Source organism: Anopheles gambiae, chromosome 2 (assembly GCF_943734735.2).
Source record: "Anopheles gambiae chromosome 2, idAnoGambNW_F1_1, whole genome shotgun sequence".
NCBI lineage: Eukaryota > Metazoa > Arthropoda > Insecta > Diptera > Culicidae > Anopheles > Anopheles gambiae.
The window spans coordinates 71,982,200-71,991,537 of NC_064601.1; the positions used below are offsets into that span (position 1 = coordinate 71,982,200).

The 9,338-nt window shown below is 41.3% G+C and overlaps 1 long non-coding RNA gene across 1 annotated transcript; it reads right to left on the reverse strand.

Moving 5' to 3' along the window:
* Window positions 1–1,360: 1,360 nt before the first annotated feature.
* On the reverse strand, window positions 1,361–2,458 carry LOC4578464 (uncharacterized). The gene is made up of 4 exons (XR_009765279.1): window positions 2,025–2,458; window positions 1,878–1,951; window positions 1,473–1,785; window positions 1,361–1,397 (listed from the first exon to the last, which is right to left on the reverse strand). It is a non-coding gene; the product is annotated as an uncharacterized LOC4578464 (long non-coding RNA).
* Window positions 2,459–9,338: the final 6,880 nt, after the last annotated feature.

Sequence of the window (9,338 nt, forward strand, 5' to 3'; positions counted from 1 at the left end):
CCCCGAGTGTGGACTGCTATGCTAAGTTATTTTTATTATTATTATTATTATTATTATTATTATTATTGGGGTAATAGCCAACGCGATCATGCCGGCCTTTTCAGGACTTGAGTACCACGTAGCCGGATAGTCACCTCTTGCTACGACGGACGGTTCATACGCGATTAGAACCCACGACGGGCATGCAGATGTGCGGAATGATGGCGTTGCCGCGCGACCGCTCCTATCCAGTGTGCAACCTGCATTCTGCCACACTGTCTCCTGCCCGGTGCATACGCAGCAGGCAGGGGGAAGGATGCACCTCCACCATAAAAAAAACACCGTCATGAACCAGCGGTGGATCTAACGGTAGGCGGACTAGGCGGTCACCGAAGATCTCTAGTCTTTGATATGCCGTATGTCTACAAGTATTAGCGACAAAGGCCCCCGGAAAGATGATCGTAGGGATCCCATGACCATCTCCCTCCCTCCCCGCTGGCAATTTCAGTATACTGTTCAATCTTCCAACAGCTGTGCGCCAGTACCCCCTGCTCCCGGTCATCAGTTACCATTGACAGGGGCCTCAATTCGTCTTTCCGCCTTTCATGAACACCTTCCTTTCTTTGACCGATGGGTCATAACATTCCGGAAGAAAACACATTTGGCGAAAGTGTTGCACACACACGCACGCTCACACCCACGCGCAGATGGCTCAGCATATCTGTGTAAGCTACAGCATACGAAAGCAAAAGGTTAAGGTAACAAAGTTATGCTTAATGCTTAACACGTTCAGCACGATGACATGCCCCAGGGACTGCAAGTGAGCTTTCCAATATGCCAATGTTTCACAATCAGCTTGCGTTCTAAATGCCGGCGGATAGAAAAGTTGATGAAAATCAGCGCCGGACTGAACGTATTAGAGTTAATTAGGGTTCAGCGCGTTGCACAGCAAACCCTCCAGCGTTAGCTAGCGATTCCTTAGTCATTTTTACATTGCAGCAATTGAACTTATTGCGCTTTTTTGGTTTGATTTGTGAAAATGCAGCTTCATCGCCGCAATGTGTATAAACGGTTTTTTAAGCGCCACAACAGCTCGCGAGCATTGACCACACGCGAGAAAGAGATAGCGCTATGGAGGGAAAAAGCACGGACGACGGCTGACAGCGATTGGCCGTCTGACGCACCAACACATCCAAACCTTCGGCAGCGCGCTCAGGCGAGGGGTATGAGGCGGAGCCAGGGACGGGTAGCTCGAAACGCTGCTCGACAAATTTGCCGTTGGAGAGAAAAAGAGGGCATGATAAAATTCTCAGAACTCCATGATTTCTTGCGTCGCTTTGCGCAGCGGGCTAAAACCATCTTAGGCGGTTGGGAATGAATGGCCTTTTCGGGGTCCGTCCGTAGCCTGTTCGATACACCTGAGGAAAGATAAAATATTTGGTTTAGAGGCAACAGATCTAGATGTAGCGATTGTGCATCTAGAAGGAACTCACTTGTGGGATTTTTTCTCCTGCCAGGACCGCAATCAGTATTTGACCGCAATCAGTAGTGCGGTCGGTTCGGTCCTGTTGCTGCTGCAGCTATTGTGAGGCAGAGGATAATGCAGATCCGAAGGGTTGAATTCCTGCCCCGAACGTTGTTAACGAGCGCGCTCGACACCGTCTGGCGGCGCAATCGGGGCACCCGGTACCGGCTGGGCCTCTAGTGTGTTGTGCTGGTAGAGCCCGACACGTCGCCGTACAGCTTCCGGAGGATCTTCTTGAACGGTTCCTCGTAAGCCCACGTTCCAGGATAGAGGAAAATTGGCTGCAAAAAAGGAATAAACACCGTGATTAGCATCCAAATCCCTAGCTTCACCAAACAATCTTTTCTTCTTTCGTGGCCCACTTACAACTTACCGTATCATACACAATCATACACAGCGCACAGTCGCAAACACCTGCCGCAGGCCCATATCGTTTCTGAATTATATCTGCAAGTTAAAAGAGGCCATATTCTATTAAAATAATGTTTCTTTATCATGATAATCGCTGGATAACACTTACCCGCTGTCTTGTGCTGTGTTGTTCACCACACCACTTTCCTACGCCGGTACATGCACGTAACGCTTCCGACGGAGCCAGCACACATTGGGCAGGACTTCTACCACTTTCTTTTGCTAAAATGGCACTTACTTACGTAAAATTAAGAACATAATTATTAAAAAACTTACCGCACTTGATCAGCCAACAACACTGTTTACATTTTTTTACACACACAACCTAACTTCTACAGTGACAGCAGCCGCCGAGCACCAACACAACGAAAGCAGTCAGGCGAGACGTCAGACGGTCTTAGGCGAGGGGTAGGAAGGAGATCGGTGGTGAGGGACGTGAAAGCTCAGCTCGACAGAATCGCTATAGGAGGAAGCGAGGCAACTAGACTAGACTAGAGAAATTAGAGCGAGAGGTACCTCACCAACCCTCGCATTGTTTGCCGGGATGCTCTGTGGAGTCCTGGCGTTATGCTCTGTGGAGTCCTGCGGTTATGTCACGACGTGAAATGTCAATTTGCTCTGAAGAACTTCACCTCCTAGCATTCATACACCTTGAGCGCTTCACCGTGTTAGGCCCGTGTCTGTGCTCCATCGGATGCGATTTTATAGGACGCTTCTGCCAAACGCTTTTTCGGCTCATATTGCGAAAATTTGAATGATTTTAATGGTTAAACCTTTATAAAAAAATAATTTCATATTGTTCCTACATAAACTGCATGATTACATTGACAGATAAAACCGGATGCGACGAGGAATAATTTTTTTTTATTCCGTCGTGCGACCAAGGTGTTATAAAGCTAAAGTTGTTCAGAGCAAAATGACATTTCTCGACTTGACATATCTCTTCTGGTGGCTCCTGTATAAAAATCGTGGAGGGCTGGTGCGGGGTAATGAAATTTGTATGCAGAGAGTGACTGATGTCCTCCAAAATGTCGCCCAGCAAAAGCGATAAAAATCAACCTTCTAAATACATTATCCTTGGTGCGACGAAACCGCACGTCCGACGTTATCTGTCAATACGTGTACCGATACTTGTACAGTTTCGTGTTACTAAAGCTTGATTTTTGTCTAAGAAAAGTAAAAAATACAATTTTATTTGAAAAAGTCATAATAACTTAATATTTATATTAACTCTGGCAAAGTCCCCAAGCGGAAATTTTCGGACGATAACTCATACACTCTCATAATTTGACAAGCAATATATGACAGTATGTGTGGTTCTTCCATTCGAACCATTTCACTCTCCAAGCCAAGCGTTGAAGCAGGTTATGTGTATTTCTTTTTGACTATTATGTGTAGTTCGCATTTAAATCAGTTGTGTTCTTTCGTATCGTATAATTCATATAAACACCAACAATGTAAAAACTATTTAACCTCAAAATATCTAACGCTAGACGTGCAACGAAGATAGCAAATATGCCATTGCACGCTGTTGTGGTTATGTGCCGAAAAAAGTCTGAATCTCGTACACTGTTTCGTTTGTCAAATCGTGCACGAAATGTCAATCGAAAACACAGCCGAAAAGTGCCATTTTCACTCGCTTGGGTCATTGTGGGCCGCCTTAAACGCTCTTGAAGGCCGCATGCGGCCCGCGTGCCGTAGTTTGGAGACCCCTGGTCTCTACATTTAATCATCACTTAACACTTTAAGCGGCGCGATATCTAGCTTTGTATCAAACGCTCAGTGATTCTCTTGACAACGAATGAGGTAGGAAAGAAAGAACGAGAATGACATGTGTTACTCCGCTTATGGCAATGAAACAAAAGTGTGAGTCGCACGAGAAATTGTTGTTCGCATCGCTCTTTTGCCGTGCGCTACGTGCTCACTCGAAAAACTGTGACGTCAGGCCAGCGGTCAAAGAATTAAGCTGTATTATGGAGATACCAGTATGATAAACCCAAAGCGAAGCAAAGATCGACCAGAAGAATTATACGCACTGTCGAAGCAATTCCATCGCGATCCGCTTACTCGAATTGATCGCTCCTGGTAGAAGTTTGGCGAGGAGGTGAAAACATTCCTCGAATCAGAACCGTTAAAGCTGTTCAAATGCGAAATTGTCGAACCGATGGTCACCTTCGATACATACTATGAGCCCTTTGTGCAAAGCATTAACAAGAACTACAAACTGACGCTTCCGGATCTAGGTAGAGTGAGACATCTCGTATTGATCGCGGGCAGTGACAATATCAAAAATTCTTTATCGATTTCATCTAGCCGCAAGAAATTACACCAGGACCCAGCCTCTTGTTCACTGCTACGTCTTTGCTTATCGGAAGAGAAGCAACGAGAGGAGCGACATCTCGAAATGGTGATGAGCCACAGCCCACAGAGCAGTCTTCGGAACGTCGACAAAAATGTCTGCCAAAAAAAACTCTACCTCCTTTTGAATCATGTTTTGCCGTATTCCATAATGGTAAGTGTTACGTGCGTCGTCAATCCGTACGTATTTTACGTCCATGAGGAACAGCACATTGAAACAATTGAAAGAATCGTCAATTTTTATTGCAAATTGCAAACTGGCTCCGGTTAACAGACAGTAGTGATAGGCTTTATGTGATGCGTTCCAAGAGTACCACCAACTGGTATTGGTGGTTGGTACTTGAACTACTTTTTTCCCGAGTTACCCGAATGATGCCTTCCAGGGACATTCGCGTAACTGGGAGTTTCGCACAACTCGAATGATAAGTTTTCAGTTAAAAAATTAATGTTATACAATTATTTATGAGGAAATGTAACCATTCGCGTAGAAAATTTGTTTAGTGTTTAGTGTTCAGTGACTTCTAACGATTGTTATAACCGCAATTCATTTTACATTTTTCAATTGTTGCGTTAAATTGTAGTGCTAGGAAAAAACCCAAATAACCAAATCGGTCTTAACCCACTGTAAAGCCACTTCAATCCCACGTGGATTAGTGGTGGTCGATTCAATCGTTAACCCACCAAATTTTAGAACAATCGGAGCTGTCAGTTCCGATCCTATGTATTGACCATGCACGCGCTTGGCCCATCTTTTCCAAACATGACGAGGAAAAGATGGATCAAGGGCGGGCTAGGGTAAATATGCTTTACAGGATTTTAACACATCGATTACTTTAACTCATTCACTTACATCACAGCATAACTTCGTCAATATTTTAAATCTAAAAATTGTACACTGACCAGCGTAATGGATGAGTCCATTTGCATGTAAACAAACACACACAAATATGTTTTACAATAAACAAACTTAAACCACGTTTCATTGCTTCATTTGCATAATTAATTTTAGTTACAGCTGGAATAATGGGTCATTTTGTTTTACGTAATTATTTAACTTTTTAGTACAGTAGAACGTCGATTATCCGGGGGCGGAGTAACCGTTGGGCGGCTTAACCGTGGGTATAAATGTGACAGCTATTCAAACATACGGCGAAAATTTGCAGCGATAGTCAAATAGGCAATCAATTTTTTGTGCAGCTCTGTAGTGTATAGTGGTATTTTCGAAATTCATTTCTGTTCATGAACAGTTGTTAAACCTATAGTTATTGATTATAATAATATTCTACTAACGATTGATCGATTATTTCAATGTGAATTAATCATAAAACTAGTGAATCTTGCAATTTTTATATGAATTTGACAATTTTTTGGACGATGATCCGTGCAAATTGATTAACCGGCAACCGTCCGGTTCCGAGGTACCCGGATAATCGACGTTCTACTGTACTTACATCATAATTAGTACAAGTAGTCTCTGAGATACGTGGACCTTAATTCGATATCAAATCAAATAATTTATTTTCTGACTATTACTTCCCATTAAATGCTACATTACACGAGCTTTTGCTATATGTCGACTATACTCAAATAGCCAGAATTGCTTAAGCAGCTCATTTTGGCACGCTAAAGATCGCTGCTCTAATTCGCCTTTTGCAGTAGATAAACAGCATCAAAGTTCCAGGCGGTCCTTCTAAATAGCGCCTAAGCAGCTTCCATAAGCTACGGTGCCGGGGATTATTTTTCTTTGTGTTTTATTTTCAAGCAAGCGTCTTCGATGAAATAAACAACAAAATTTGTTTGGTTTAAACACATATGTATATTTTTAAATCTTTTGTATTGATAAATTACACAAATTTTTACACAATTTACTGATAATTCACAATCGCTTCACTCAATATTCATTCTTCAAGTAACGAATCTAACTTGTGCAGCAGCAATGAGATTATTGCCGGCGTCCGTCTTTGACACTTTGACAAGAGCCACCTTGAACCGATGTCATGCATTAAAAAGCTATAAAGTTCCACCAAGTTCAGTACCCTTTCTTAACAAGCCTTCAAGTTCCATCATGAACCCTACGCATAGTGCTAATCAGCCGCAAAGATCCAAAGAGTACCATGTGCCTGTTAAAAAGCTCCATAGTTCCGCAAAGTACCGTCTATCTCTTAATCAGCCACAAAATACGACATCGGAACGATTTTTCGTTAAATAGCCCTAAATCAGCTATAAAGTACGAGCTGGCTATTTGGGTAGTGTAGATTATCTGATTCAAACGGAAAAGTATCCAACAAAACCACGCTACACGAACTGAATCAAAATCGGTATTACACAAGCTTGTTAGAGACTTCTTTTGTTGACTCGAGACATTAGCCGGCATCGCGAATAAATGAACACATTTTAACTGTCGTTCATTTTGGTTTAACTGAGTTCATTTGTTGTTCATTCCTGTTAAATTAAACGATTGTCAAAACAGTTAACGACTGCTCGATATACCATATAGGCAAACACGGGGAAAAAATCGAGCAGTATAATTAAACGACTGTTAATTTGTATCGCATACGCTTGACAGTCGTTTGTTTAACGGCGGCATAGGACCAGTCGTGAAAATAAACAAATGAACTCAATGCATTCGCGATGCCAAATTCTAGCCATTTTTAACGACTCTGGTTAATTTTTAACGACTGTTAATTTTAAACCATTTCTTTCGCGATGCCAGTTATTGCTACCAAATTGATCTGAAATGGCTTTGTTTGTCAAAACAAACTGCAACGCGAAACGCAGGAAGTATCGTACCAATTTATAATAATGTATTCGTGTGGCGTATCATTGTTCTTTTAATGTTTTTGGCAATGTCATGCAAACCAGCGCTTTCGTTATGTTTCTCTAATTTCTGTGCATTTAGCTAGCCCACCCTTTTTAAGTAAAAAATTACAAAAAATCCCTTTTGAATGTAACTACATGCAATTCTTCTGGTTTAAATATTTGTATTAAGTAGTTAAACCGTGAAACAAAACAATTTCCGTAGCTTTAACCTGACGGAAAGCTGTTCTACTTAAAACGGGCTCCGTTTGTCAGGTAATGCAAATGACCTTCGTTCAGTTAGATATATCAAACCAGAGACAAATCGAGTTATCAAACACGGATCATAATAGAAAATGAGCATTTTTGATACTTTTTCTCAAGCACTCGAGTCACATCATTGGCCCTTATATTTTGACGCGGTATCACGGGGACAACCTCTAATTTCAATCCTATTCCCAATCGCTATCCGATTCCCTACCGAATCGCAATCCGATTCCCAATCGAATCACAATCCCAATCATAATTGCAATCCCAATCATAATCCCAAATTAATCCCAATCCCAATCGCATTCGCAATTCCCATCCCAATCAGAATCGCAATCGAATCCCAAACGAATCCCAAACTAATCTCAATCCCAATCAAATCGCAAAAGAATCCCTATCCCAATCGAATCGCAATCAAATCCCAATCGCAAACGAATCTTTAAGGGAATCAAATCCTACAAACGGGATCCGATCCGATCGAATTTTTCTAGGAATTCTCCCAACACTAGTAAATTGTACCCATTTGACCTATGCACCGTAATACGGACGTCACACTAAGCGCAAACTTTGGAGTAAACTGGATTTTAGCCATACAACTCAATAATCTCTTCATGGGAAGATCAATCTGTCCCATACAAATCAAGCGTTAACTTATCGAGTTTACCTTTCGTGTGTCGTTGGTATAAGGCTATGAAAATGATGCGACATTTGTTCAATGGCATCATTTCTGAATTTTTCTTTTTATTTCAAAAACTGCACCCAAACAATTCTTTGATCGCTTTAAGGTTCCAAAAAAATAAAACCTTAGGAAATACCGAGTTCAGGTGTCCCCCGAGATACGACTGTATTTGGGACCGAAAAATGTCCCAAAGTAAGACGTTAGTCGAAAAAGTCGTATGTCGAATATCTATGAATATAAAGTTTATAACCGAAGTTGAATTTGGAATTCATGATATCGTGTATTTTATTTTAAAATAATGTTCGATAATGTAATAATTGTATTTTAAAAACCGTACACAATATCGATATTCAAGATAGGGCAGTTGTGGAATCTTTGGAAATGCAAAATCAAAATTGTCGTATCTGCGAATCGTCGTAACTCAAAGGGGTCGTAAATCGGGGGACGCCTGTATACCTGTTTCAAACTTGACAATGACAGTTTCATAATTAACAAGATCAGAATAAAGTTGACTGCGTCCAATTGAGAGTTTACGATGCCAAAGTCAGACTTGATGAAAACCAATAACAAGTTTAAAATATCTGTTCTAGCAGCTACGCGAATCGTGCAGATTTGAACTGCGGATCGGATCAAATCCGCGCACGGTCGATTATTTATGTACACATCTATCGATCTTAAATTAATAACTAGAGGGCGAAAAGGCTTTTACCCTCTCTTCATCACCAGCAATTTATTACAACGGCTTCGGTAATTATTAGTAGCAAAAATCAAAGAAAGAAAAGGAAACTTTATTCGAAAACTATTCACGACGAAACAATATCGAATTGGCTATGAAAACTCTGTAAACTTAAAAGAGAAGGAACATTCAGTATGCAGCCTTGACTGTTGCAATCGTGTTCGCAGTTTCCTGTAGCAATGCATGCAATACCATACACTGATAAGCGGGGTACAGATTTCAGAGTGTTTCCAAATTAGAGGTACAAAAATGTACTAACAATTAATGGACTGTACAACATTTCCAAATCAGAAAGGGGTTTCTAATTGGAAAGGTCTTAAATAAGAGAAAGTACATTGTAATCGGTTTTCTAAATTGGACAGTTCTTTTAGCAAATTGTATTGATTTGCCACATAAATTGTCAAATGAAAAATAAATTCCCTTTTGTTCAAAGTTTATACAGAGTTTCACACTATAAAGGGTAAGTGTACCAATTGTGGTGCAATTTGCAGGGGTGCAGATGTGCTCTAATAGATTTTATGGTACCGTAGGTCGCGTCCGCTATACAGCCGCCCGATCGGTTCGGATTGGTATCCAATCGGTACGAG